This window comes from Lytechinus pictus, chromosome 16 (genome assembly GCF_037042905.1).
Source record: "Lytechinus pictus isolate F3 Inbred chromosome 16, Lp3.0, whole genome shotgun sequence".
Lineage (NCBI taxonomy): Eukaryota > Metazoa > Echinodermata > Echinoidea > Temnopleuroida > Toxopneustidae > Lytechinus > Lytechinus pictus.
In genome coordinates this window covers 2,592,179-2,604,872 of record NC_087260.1, presented here as the reverse complement: position 1 = coordinate 2,604,872, position 12,694 = coordinate 2,592,179, and the positions used below count along the sequence as shown (strand labels likewise).

Here is a 12,694-nt window from a genome sequence, read left to right as displayed (position 1 = left end):
ATAAGTAAGCCATTGCTGATAAATATACAATAATTGGTCTGTTGTATTTATGTATAAGCAAAGAGTATAAAAGTATAAGCAAAATTCGTTTTGATTTTGTTTCTTTGTCTTTTTTAATACAATGAAATGTTATTGACACGATAAACAACTTTAAGAATGTGGCCAATATAGCATAACATTAATTCAGTTGCGCCTTTCAAGCATGGGCATTTCCAAGCGTGGGAGCCGCTTTCATGGCTATATGGTATTTTGATTGCGGGGGGGGGGAGGCTACCAGAATGTGACGTCATTTTTTCAACCAATAAGGTGACACGACATATGCTCTTGCGACAATTGTACCGGGCTTAGAGATGTGGGGTTAAAGTTAGGGTTGCGATAGGGTTACATGTAGGTTTAGGGTAGGGTCTAGTGTTAAACGCAGGTTTAAAGTTGGCCACTCGATTAGTGTGTGGAATTTAGAGTAGAGCAATTGTCGCCGGAATGAATGCCATGAAACCATTAATAAAACAGTTCACAGAATTACACGATCCAGACCTTTCTTTTTTACTTTTCAATATTTTTATTTTAAATTCACTTTTTTTACTCGTGTTTCTTTTTTCTCCTATTAATTGAAGGGGGGAAAAAAATCGGGTTGATGAGATAAAAAGATAGATTATATACGTTTCGAGAGAAAGGGAGAGAGATAGAGAAGGAGTCTTGTAGCGATCCTTTGGAATTAATTGAAAACGGATTGACCTGGAGAGATCGAGGGAGATGGGAAATGAAGATGAAAAAGAGAGGTAAGGAAAGAGAGAGAGAGAGAGAAAAACCAATAGATTGAGAGAAAAAGGAGAGAGGGGGGGGGGGGGGTAAATGGAATGGGGGTGTGAAAGGAGCTCTGAAATCTCCTATTCGTTTTTATGCTAGAGTCACCTTAACCAAACCGACCGTTTGCATCTATCATTGGAAATAACGAAATAGATGTGGTAGTTCTGCTATGGAGGCGGTTTCACTAATGTGAAAAGAGCACAGTCGAATCGATATCTGATAAACGATATCCATGTTTTGGTGATATTCCCCTCATTGGAACGGAGAATCATCCGTATTCGATTTATTCTGCTGGCATAGACCCTTTGTTTTCGCAATTCGCATAAGTTGCTGTTGTTGTTGTTATTTAAAATAGGCAAACTAGTCAGTTTTGACTATTGTTGCCTTGTAAATTTGCTTTCCCTTTTTTTTCAAAAAGAATAATTTCTTTGTTCAATCTATATCAGTTAAAAAAAATAAAGGAAAGATAGGAAAGAAAAGTTCTTAGGAAATCGTGCAAGACCACCTCTCCTGCCCTGTATTAGTACGTTATCCTGACAAGCCCGCTCGAGGTACATTTCGAGGGCGTCTCAGGCGTACAAAGAAATTGTACTCCCTATGTCTCTCAAACGTGAGCAGGTGGCGCTCTATCCGATACCTCGTAGAACTCCATTTAAAGTTCCGCAGGTGAAAATTTATGTCAAATCGATCAGATCAATATCAACATTTTTTTTTTTTTTTTAACAAAAAAAAACATTTACAGTAGAGTAAATACTGACATTCAAGGGCCATATGATAAAGTGAAAGTGACAAGAAAGGTGCACACATAGACTATTTAGGTGAAAACATCATCGATTACATCATAAACAATTACCCCCCAAGATGAATAATTATATATACACCTTGCTCAGAAAAGTATTATGGTCACGAAGTCTTGACTACACCCTGTTGTAATGGTTGCCATCCTGGCAAACAAAGTGCATAATGCAGAGTCTGAAGTAGTGAGACTAGATTCACTATGTACTGTGGCTGTCTCTACTTTGTGTGACACAGACATTGATTTTGGAGTCTATAGTCTTCACTCCACTGGCGGATCCAGGGGGGGGGGGGGGGCACAGCAGGCCCGTGCCCCCCCCCCCCCATTTTGAGAGGCACAATTAAAATTTGTAATGTAAAAATGCCGTTAAAACTGAAGTGCCCCCCCCCTTTGAAAATGAAGACTTTTTGGGGGTTAAAAACCTTTTTTTGGGGGGGGGGGGGGTTATCAAATTTTCCCTCGGGAAAATTTAGATGATATAATCGAAGTAACAGTGTAAATACATGTTTAAAATAATACATACTCAAAATAATACGTTCAATTAAATGACATTTCATAACACATACTGAAGATAAATTAACTGAACTTGCCAAGAAAAGCAGAACTTGTGAAAAAGGCAAGTTCCTAAACTTAGTTCCAATACTAATTAACTTAACCTATATACAAGAGACGGACAGAAAACGAACTTAAAATACGTAATCTACAAAATACCAAAATAGAGTGAATAAGCGACAACAAAAAATGGAAAGTCATTTAGATAATAATTGTAATGATAACGATAATAGTGATAAAATTTTAAGTAGAAAATGTGCCCCACCTTTCGAAAAATCCTGGATCCTCCCCTGCTTCACTCTAACGTTAGTCATGGTTTTGGTTCAAATGTGGTAGCTGAACTCACTGGATCTGCAAACGATCGCGGATTCATCGAATGCATAGGCCCAGAGTTCCATTTTCTCATATTGGATGAAGAGGATCCTGACTGGATGATGTCCAGTCAGGATATATTGACAAGTTGATTTTTTCATCATCATTTTTTCGGTAAAAATACACTATGTAATATCAAATCGATTAAACAAATACTTAATTACAGAGATATACATAATTACTGGAGTAAACCCCTCCTCCCTCCGTAAAAAGAAGAAGATATATACATATATTTAAACACTTGCTGCACCAAGTTGCAAAAAAATGCAAATGATTGCGTCCACTGTTTTTTTTATACTTTTTGTCTCCAATACTTAAAAAACACTGAATAGCTAGAATATGCATCATTTTGAATTTTAAATAAGCACCATTCAGTAACTTACACTGTATTTAATGAAACAAGCTTCTATAAAAGGCCTCAAGCTAAATTACTTCAAACGAAAATGAGAGTAACTCGTGAAAAATAAAGTCTGTGTTGCTGAAATTATGCTCGAATAGACTGACAGTGGAAATTATGAGAAGCTTCTTTCTATATCATTGTCAAAACCCACTTAAGAGGGTGGAAATAGATACTCAGAATATTTTTTATACATAATGATGTTAAGTAGAATATTGAAAGTAATTACAAATTGACTCGTCCTGATACTTTTCCATATCTGAACATAATCGCAAGCAGATCGGGTTTTACGAATGAAGCCTGAACTGCTAGATGAAGTTGGAATTGAAAAAAGGAATGTATTTTCTTTGCAGCCAAATACATTACTAGGTTATTTCAACTAATGAGAAAACTTAACGTTGAAAAGGTGTTCTAGAAAAAAGGCGGTCTCATGCAATGTTCCATCACACGATAATCTTTTGATATAAATAGGCCTAATATTTGAACAGTTAGCAAATGTTAGAAATTATACATGTACAACAGTTTTGACAACTCTTGTATGTGAAAGAAATGAATGAAGAGAACAATGGTAGGCGTATAGCTTAAATCAAGATTCCCCAGAGCTATCTGCCCTTTTGGTTCGATTCCCGGCAGAGACATTTTTTCGGCATCACCAATTTTTTCTAAAAGGGAAGGTAGATCTGGGGAATCTTGATTTAAGCTACACCTACCAATGTTCTCTTCATTCATTTCTTTCATATATATATATATATATATATAAACAAATGAAGACTTAATAGAAACGCCGTGAGGAGACATAATCTTCCAAATTTTCGGCCATAGACCTTCTTCAGGGATGAATTTATATATATATATATATATATATATATATATATATATATATATATATATATATATATATATATATATATATATATATATATACATATTTTCCTGACGGATTTTTTGATTCATTAAATCGGCAATTTTTGAGGGTGTACATATAATTTGACTCTGTATAATCATGACATGATTATGCCAATGGCCATGCCGATAAAGAATATTCCTATTCTCTATTGCGTTACACCACATACATGCTCACACCGTGTTTTATAGCTCCATGCTCACACAATTGTTCACTGGTAGTACCAAACAGTCACAGAGTTCATTGAAAAGTAGGGGAAACCCGCTACCCGAAATACCATGATGACGTAATGCACACCCCTTGTAAAATCCCCTAAGATCGGTTGATTGAGCAATACCTTGCACGTGTAGAACGTTCATGGAGTCACAAACCGTGCAAAACGAAACCTTTCCACTTTGCTGTTCGTACCAACAAAAGGAATTCGGGGATTTTTCCCCATGCTCTTTCCAATTTTCCCCAATTAAGACCAAGGAAACCACGTGGGAGAATCTCACCAATCAGGACTCAGGGAAATTTGAATGAAAAGACCCGGATTTGACGCAAAAAGAAAAGTGACGTCGCAATTTTTGCCGACAGTCCCTGAATCATTTTTACTATTCGATTTGCTTCTGAAGGATGAAGACGTGGTCGTCGAGGTGCGTGAGCGACGGACAATTCGACGACGTTGACCAGTTTGATGTGGACAGCCATGAACTTGTCGAACTTCACTGACCAGATATTGTTCCTAAAATTGATGACAAAAGGGGTAAGATAGTATTGTTTACCTAATTTTAGTTTAAATACATATTAACGTTATAACAGCAATGAAATAAAAAAAAATATTGAAGCACCCCCCTATAAAAAGACTTCAATGTTTAAGTTAACATTTATAAGTTTTATTATGAAAAATTTAGATTTAGATCTAAACATTCGGATTCTGATGAATTTTTTTAGATTTCTTTCTAACATCAAATAATTTACATTCAAATCTTTACATTATAATCTAAATCCAGAATTTAGCATTTGAAAGGTAACTTTTATATCGAGCTCCTGATCTTTCTTAAAAATTTGAGTTTGTCCACTTATGTTTGTCTATATCTTGCTTTTGTAAAATGGAATAAAATCTACGTTCCAAAAAAAGAGAAATAATAAAATTTAAAAAAATCGGCCTCGTGGGAAAAATAATCGGCCTCGAGAACCATCGGCCTCGTGAACCCATTGCTTAGCAATGGCACTTTAATAAGCTTTTGAACTAATAGAATATAATATTTCAAAATTGGAGTTTCAAATGTCCCCCTGCTATTGACTATTGTGTTGGATTAGACTTCGAATAGTCTTATTTTCCAGTCTAAAACTTACATTAAAAGTGAACTTAACCTGTAGAGGGTTGGGAGCTAACTGATGAAGATGAAGGATAACATGTAAGTATTTGCAAGTTTGGCATGCACATGGCTTTCCAGATGACCTGAAGATAGACTGTCAGAAAATTAGCGCATTTTTTGTGTGGTGCATATTTTATCAAAATGTGGCCTAGGACCCATTTCACACAGTACAGATGCTGTTTAATATTCATATTAAGGCGCAGTTTTATATGAACCTTACAGTAGCTATTCAAACGGTTCAAATAAGTGTTTAAGTGTTAAAGACCGTTTATGTTTTAGATTTAATTCGCAATAAAAAGCATGGTTGTTTAAACCGATAAACATCTCTTATGTGTTCAGATAGTGACAGCGTATAAAATTTCAAACAGCGTTTTGTACTATGTATAGGATTGCATAACACTCTCATTTGAATTGTGACGAATGAAATATTTTGCAATAAAAACTATTCAATTGGATACACGGAGACACATGGAAGCTGAATAATCAATTCTAAAAGTAATAATGATAATAGTAATAATAATAATGATGATAATAATAATAATGATAATGATAACAGGATGATGATAGTGATAAAAAGATGAAGGATAACAATTCACTATGTAGTGTGGTGCGTAATGTATCAGAACGACGTCTCTTGCAATTCATTACCCAGTGATAGGCTGGTCCTAATTGAAAAAAAAAATAGCCAAGTACCAGAGCTCCATAATCATTGAAATGTTAAGGGAAATGTTATTTTATGTGATTACTTCAATTCGATAGACAGAAATTAACGTCATGCAAATGTATCCAATCAGACACTAAATTTTTAGAGAACGTACAAAATATAAAAAACTACCTCCCGTGCCGGGAATCGAACCCGGGCCGCGTGGGTGAAAACCACGAATCCTAACCACTAGACCACACGGGATTGAGTAATGTTGTGATGGAGTGTACACTGAAGAAAATTGATGGTAAAGAGAATATCACTATAAACAAATCAGTTATCTATATACGGTCTTAAAAAAATCCTCATTGTATTGGTATAATACAATAGTCACACTGATTCGAGTGCCTTTTTATCTTCTTTTGGCAACTTTACTGAAAATGCAAACAGTAACCTCCTGACAAATTTACAATTGAAAAAAATATCATTTCAACCAAATTTACAATTTTACTAGATTTAATTTATATAACATCTCCATCGAAAGCATAAAATTTTATTAGATTAAATCTTTATAAGATCTTCATCGACAACATAAAAAGAAAACTTAAAAAATATATAGTGTAACGGTATACAGTCATGTAGATTAACAAACATTGTTAAAGATGTTAGGATATTTTAGAAAACATGATGGACTTGATAAAAATAGCTACCTCCCGTGCCGGGAATCGAACCCGGGCCGCGTGGGTGAAAACCACGAATCCTAACCACTAGACCACACGGGAATCTGTTTTGTGGAGATAGAAATCAGTTAAACTCTTTAAAAAATATATTGTTACAGTCGCACGGATTCGAATGGTTTTCTTTTTTTTTTTTTTTTGGAAACTTCACTGAAGAATGCTAAAAGCAATCTTAAGACTATAATTTCAATCAAATTTGAAATTTTGTTAGATTAAATATATATAAAATCTTCATCGGCAACATAAAAAGAAAACTTAAAAAATGTATAGTGTAACGATATACAGTCATGTAGATTAACAAACATTGTTAAAGATGTTAGGATATTTTAGAAAACATGATGGACTTGATAAAAATAGCTACCTCCCGTGCCGGGAATCGAACCCGGGCCGCGTGGGTGAAAACCACGAATCCTAACCACTAGACCACACGGGAATCTGTTTTGTGGAGATAGAAATCAGTTAAACTCTTTAAAAAATATATTGTTACAGTCGCACGGATTCGAATGGTTTTCTTTTTTTTTTTTTTTTGGAAACTTCACTGAAGAATGCTAAAAGCAATCTTAAGACTATAATTTCAATCAAATTTGAAATTTTGTTAGATTAAATATATATAAAATCTTCATCGGCAACATAAAAAGAAAACTTAAAAAATGTATAGTGTAACGATATACAGTCATGTAGATTAACAAACATTGTTAAAGATGTTAGGATATTTTAGAAAACATGATGGACTTGATAAAAATAGCTACCTCCCGTGCCGGGAATCGAACCCGGGCCGCGTGGGTGAAAACCACGAATCCTAACCACTAGACCACACGGGAATCTGTTTTGTGGAGATAGAAATCAGTTAAACTCTTTAAAAAATATATTGTTACAGTCGCACGGATTCGAATGGTTTTATTTTTTTTTATCTTGGAAACTTCACTGAAGAATGCTAAAAGCAATCTTAAGACTATAATTTCAATCAAATTTGAAATTTTGTTAGATTAAATATATATAAAATCTTCATCGGCAACATAAAAAGAAAACTTAAAAAATGTATAGTGTAACGGTATACAGTCATGTAGATTAACAAACATTGTTAAAGATGTTAGGATATTTTAGAAAACATGATGGACTTGATAAAAATAGCTACCTCCCGTGCCGGGAATCGAACCCGGGCCGCGTGGGTGAAAACCACGAATCCTAACCACTAGACCACACGGGATTCTGTTTTGTGGAGATAGAAATCAGTTAAACTCTTAAAAAAATATATTGTTACAGTCGCACGGATTCGAATGGCTTTCTTTTTTTTTATCTTGGAAACTTCACTGAAGAATGCCAAAAGCAATCTTCTGACTATAATTTCAATCAAATTTGAAATTTTGTTGGATTAAATTTAAATAAAATCTTCATCGACAACATAAAAAGAAAAGAAACTAAAAAAATATAGTGTAACGGTATACAGTCATTTAACAAACATTGTTTGTGTAAACATATTTTAGAAAACATGATAAACTTGATAAAAATACCTACCTCCCGTGCCGGGAATCGAACCCGGGCCGCGTGGGTGAAAACCACGAATCCTAACCACTAGACCACACGGGATTTTGTTTTGTGGAGATAGAAATCAGTTAAACTCTTTAAAAAAATATATTGTTACAGTCGCACGGATTCGAATGGCTTTCTTTTTTTGATCTCGGAAACTTCACTGAAGAATGCCAAAAGCAATCTTCTGACTATAATTTCAATCAAATTTGAAATTTTGTTAGATTAAATCTATATAAAATCTTCATCGACAAGATAAAAAGAAAACTTAAAAAATTTATAGTGTAACGGTATACAGTCATGTAGATTAACAAACATTGTTAAAGATGTTAGGATATTTTAGAAAACATGATGGACTTGATAAAAATAGCTACCTCCCGTGCCGGGAATCGAACCCGGGCCGCGTGGGTGAAAACCACGAATCCTAACCACTAGACCACACGGGAATCTGTTTTGTGGAGATAGAAATCAGTTAAACTCTTTAAAAAAATATATTGTTACAGTCGTACGGATTCGAATGGCTTTCTTTTTTTGATCTCGGAAACTTCACTGAATAATGCCAAAAGCAATCTTCTGACTATAATTTCAATCAAATTTGAAATTTTGTTAGATTAAATCTATATAAAATCTTCATCGACAAGATAAAAAGAAAACTTAAAAAATTTATAGTGTAACGGTATACAGTCATGTAGATTAACAAACATTGTTAAAGATGTTAGGATATTTTAGAAAACATGATGGACTTGATAAAAATAGCTACCTCCCGTGCCGGGAATCGAACCCGGGCCGCGTGGGTGAAAACCACGAATCCTAACCACTAGACCACACGGGAATCTGTTTTGTGGAGATAGAAATCAGTTAAACTCTTTAAAAAAATATATTGTTACAGTCGCACGGATTCGAATGGCTTTCTTTTTTTGATCTCGGAAACTTCACTGAATAATGCCAAAAGCAATCTTCTGACTATAATTTCAATCAAATTTGAAATTTTGTTAGATTAAATCTATATAAAATCTTCATCGACAAGATAAAAAGAAAAGAAATTTAAAAAATATAGTAAAACGGTATACAGTCATTTAACAAACATTGTTTGTGAAAACATATTTTAGAAAACACGATAAAAATAGCTACCTCCCGTGCCGGGAATCGAACCCGGGCCGCGTGGGTGAAAACCACGAATCCTAACCACTAGACCACACGGGATTATGTTTTGTGGAGATAGAAATCAGTTAAACTCTTTAAAAAAATATATTGTGACAGTTGCACGGATTCGAATGGTTTTCTTATTTTGATCTTGGAAACTTCACTGAAGAATGCTAAAAGCAATGTTTGTGTAAACATATTTTAGAAAACATGATAAACTTAATAAAAATAGCTACCTCCCGTGCCGGGAATCGAACCCGGGCCGCGTGGGTGAAAACCACGAATCCTAACCACTAGACCACACGGGATTCTGTTCACAGGGTGTAGGCTGTTGTGATAGATCGAATCACTCTATCACAATTCACATATCAGCAATGCCACTGTAACACCAACGAGAACTACTCCATACCGATCAAAGATATTACTTTATTTCCAATGGCATATCGATCATCGGTTCGTTTGTGACTATGCCAACCAGGCGCGGATCCAAGGGGGGGGGGGGGGGGGGGGGCGAGCCGCCCCTTATTTTTGGGCAACCCCAAAAAATCTCCTTTTAACTTGATAGAAACGCTGAAAAAACAGGAAGAAAAGTACAAAGGAGGTGGTATACCCATGTTTAATTTATAGGAGGATTACCATATGTGCACAAGTAGGACATAAAAAAATGTTTAAAATTAATGTTTTCAGGCCTTAAAATCAACAGATTTTGAGCTCTCATTAATATTAGATTGATAAATAAGGTAACAGGTTCATGAATTCCTAATTTGTCCCTTTGTCCCTTTTTTCAGAATGGAATATCGATATCGACAAATTTCATCTCGCGATTAGGACGAAAAATAGTTATTTTCATATGATGACAAAATGTCCTTACAATCTGCCCGGGTGCTTGGTCTAAATAATAATTTTAAAAATCGACTCGCGTTTCGCGCTCGCATATTTCAAGTACGATCCATATCCACTTCAAAATTTTCCTACAATGCTTGAAATAGTGCCTAAATTGAATCTCTCCAGAACGCCCTCATTTTTTTTTCAGCTCGCGCTTTATTGGTTTTCATAATAAAAGAAATGTATCCAAAATGCAGATTATAGGTCTAAATCTCAAAACCCGCAGTTTGTTCTTTATTCAAAACGTGCATGAATTATCCGGTTTCATATCAGATATAAAAAATTTTCCTCTCTCGCTTCGCGCTCGCATTATTAATGTAGGAAGATACCCAATTAGTCATCATTTTTGTGATTTTAGAAACATGAATAGTGTGTCCCGTTTTTAGGTCTAAATCTCTCTTTTTTCGCTCGCGCTTCGCGCTCGCATGAAATGTTTTACATATTATGTATAAGATTACAAAAAGTGCTTAGAATATCAAATTTTTAGGTCAAAATGTCATAAATGTTCAGTTCGCGCTTCGCGCTCACATTATTTGATTGTTGAAATAATTATTTATTGTTTTCATAGGTAACAGTTCTTACAGTCTGTTTTCCATCAGGCCAGAAAGTATATTAAAAATTTCTGCTAGCGATTTGCGCTCGCAGTAATTATTTAGTTACATACACAGCTTTTTTATGATCACAATCATTGCTCAGAATGTTCAATTTTCAGGACAAAATACATGAAATTTCCTTTAAAAATTAGCTCGCGCTCGTACTATTCCATTAGGGCTTATATGACATTATTTATTTATGTTTTGTGATAATAAAGCTAAGAAGTGACCGTTAGGACTACTCCTTCGAAGAAACAAATAAAAATCAATTTTGAGCGGCCGATCGGGGAAAATATGGGTAATTTTTTGTTCGGCCCCCCCCCCCCCTATTGGCGAAAGCTGGATCCGCCCCTGCCAACTGTCGCATTAAGAAGGAAACGTTAGGCTGCATGATGAGAATATTATAGCAAACTTATTGCCAGCTCTATTTGCTATAATCATCATTTAAAAAAAAATGGATATTTTGGATACATCCTTCAAAACCGCAGCTTCAAAATTTCAAATCAAATCGTGAAACACAGATATATGTAATAATAATAATGATAATAATAATATATGGGATTTGTAATGCGCCAAATCCACTCGGCAGAGTGCACAAGGCGCATTTTTTTATCGTTCTGCTAGTTCAAGAAATTATACTAGTAATTGTTATATTTCTTATAATCCTTATGTCTTTCACATTAATGCAACATAAGGAAAATGGACTATTGACAAGTGATGCAATGCTTAAACTGCTCTGTTTGCTGTATTCATGATAATGACAACAAAAGTTATTTTCAAGACGACCGTGGCGTCACCATAAATTGGAAAGTTCCATGCCATGTATCAATTTATTATTTTTTTTTCGTTCTACTTTCTCTAGAATATAATTATTTTTCTAATATTTTCAATAAATATTTTCTCTTTCAAATGTGTGTTTGCAATGGCAAAAAATGTTCTGATAGAGCACAGAACAGTGCAATGATAACGGGATGGTATAAGGTCAGACGCGGCAAGAAAATGTAATGATAATAAAAATAAAACAAACAAGATACAATCAACCTATTTTCTTACTTACATAAGATCGGAAGTTTACATCTGTATAAATTTTAAAATACAAAATCACAGCGTCGATCCTTATAAACTTAAAATCGAAAAAAGGAGAAAATACCAGTCTTATCGAAGCTATGATTTTATTAAATGTAGGTCCTATTTTAAATTTCTATAAAACTAAAAAGTTATGTTCGACTACATAAAATATTAAAAATTAATTAAAGAAAGTGGCAAAGTATATAGTCGAAGGCATTACAAAATTATGCAGTTGCCCCCCCCCCCCAAAAAAAAAATGCTCCTCCCGTGCCGGGAATCGAACCCGGGCCGCGTGGGTGAAAACCACGAATCCTAACCACTAGACCACACGGGATTTGATGTGGGGGGGGGGGGGGTGTACTAGTAGTATACATTGAAGAAATTAATGGTAAAAGAATGTATCGATAAACAAATCAGTTACGGTCTTAAAAATCATCTCATATAATGCTCTAGTCACACAGATTCCAGGTTTTTTTTATCTCCTCTGGCAACTTTACTGAAAATGCAAAATGCAAGCAGTAATCTCCTGACAAATATAAAATTAAAAAGATATTATTTCAACCATATTTATTGAAATTTATGACTTACGTCGTTATAGCAATTAGTATAACTCTTTGGTCTTGACAAACCTTTAATAAGTTATACCTTCGTTGTCCGACATAACATTCACGACATCCTACCCCCTTAAATTTAATATTCTGTTTGGCGCCTTTGGAAGGGTTTCTGCAGTGAAAGAATAACAATAAGTAAATAAAACACAAAATTAATTACAAATGCATTTATCTCGTACGTCCCTCTCCATGTTATAAGAAAACAGAATGATCTTCATACAAACGAAAATCATAGAAAACAAAAGTAAATAAATCTTTTAAAAAAGTGTCATCTATCGCATGCATTTACTCTCTGTAT

The 12,694-nt window shown here is 34.6% G+C and overlaps 11 non-coding genes across 11 annotated transcripts; all 11 read right to left on the bottom strand.

The window, feature by feature from the left end:
* Positions 1-6,024: 6,024 nt before the first annotated feature.
* On the bottom strand, positions 6,025-6,096 carry TRNAE-UUC (transfer RNA glutamic acid (anticodon UUC)). The gene has a single exon. It is a non-coding gene; the product is annotated as a tRNA-Glu (tRNA).
* Positions 6,097-6,542: 446 nt separating this feature from the next.
* TRNAE-UUC (transfer RNA glutamic acid (anticodon UUC)) lies at positions 6,543-6,614 on the bottom strand. Its single transcript has one exon. It is a non-coding gene; the product is annotated as a tRNA-Glu (tRNA).
* Positions 6,615-6,930: 316 nt separating this feature from the next.
* Positions 6,931-7,002, bottom strand: TRNAE-UUC (transfer RNA glutamic acid (anticodon UUC)). Its single transcript has one exon. It is a non-coding gene; the product is annotated as a tRNA-Glu (tRNA).
* A 316-nt stretch (positions 7,003-7,318) lies between these two features.
* On the bottom strand, positions 7,319-7,390 carry TRNAE-UUC (transfer RNA glutamic acid (anticodon UUC)). The gene has a single exon. It is a non-coding gene; the product is annotated as a tRNA-Glu (tRNA).
* A 314-nt stretch (positions 7,391-7,704) lies between these two features.
* Positions 7,705-7,776, bottom strand: TRNAE-UUC (transfer RNA glutamic acid (anticodon UUC)). Its single transcript has one exon. It is a non-coding gene; the product is annotated as a tRNA-Glu (tRNA).
* Positions 7,777-8,084: 308 nt separating this feature from the next.
* Positions 8,085-8,156, bottom strand: TRNAE-UUC (transfer RNA glutamic acid (anticodon UUC)). Its single transcript has one exon. It is a non-coding gene; the product is annotated as a tRNA-Glu (tRNA).
* Positions 8,157-8,470: 314 nt separating this feature from the next.
* On the bottom strand, positions 8,471-8,542 carry TRNAE-UUC (transfer RNA glutamic acid (anticodon UUC)). The gene has a single exon. It is a non-coding gene; the product is annotated as a tRNA-Glu (tRNA).
* A 314-nt stretch (positions 8,543-8,856) lies between these two features.
* On the bottom strand, positions 8,857-8,928 carry TRNAE-UUC (transfer RNA glutamic acid (anticodon UUC)). Its single transcript has one exon. It is a non-coding gene; the product is annotated as a tRNA-Glu (tRNA).
* A 299-nt stretch (positions 8,929-9,227) lies between these two features.
* TRNAE-UUC (transfer RNA glutamic acid (anticodon UUC)) lies at positions 9,228-9,299 on the bottom strand. The gene has a single exon. It is a non-coding gene; the product is annotated as a tRNA-Glu (tRNA).
* A 176-nt stretch (positions 9,300-9,475) lies between these two features.
* Positions 9,476-9,547, bottom strand: TRNAE-UUC (transfer RNA glutamic acid (anticodon UUC)). The gene has a single exon. It is a non-coding gene; the product is annotated as a tRNA-Glu (tRNA).
* Positions 9,548-12,047: 2,500 nt separating this feature from the next.
* TRNAE-UUC (transfer RNA glutamic acid (anticodon UUC)) lies at positions 12,048-12,119 on the bottom strand. The gene has a single exon. It is a non-coding gene; the product is annotated as a tRNA-Glu (tRNA).
* Positions 12,120-12,694: the final 575 nt, after the last annotated feature.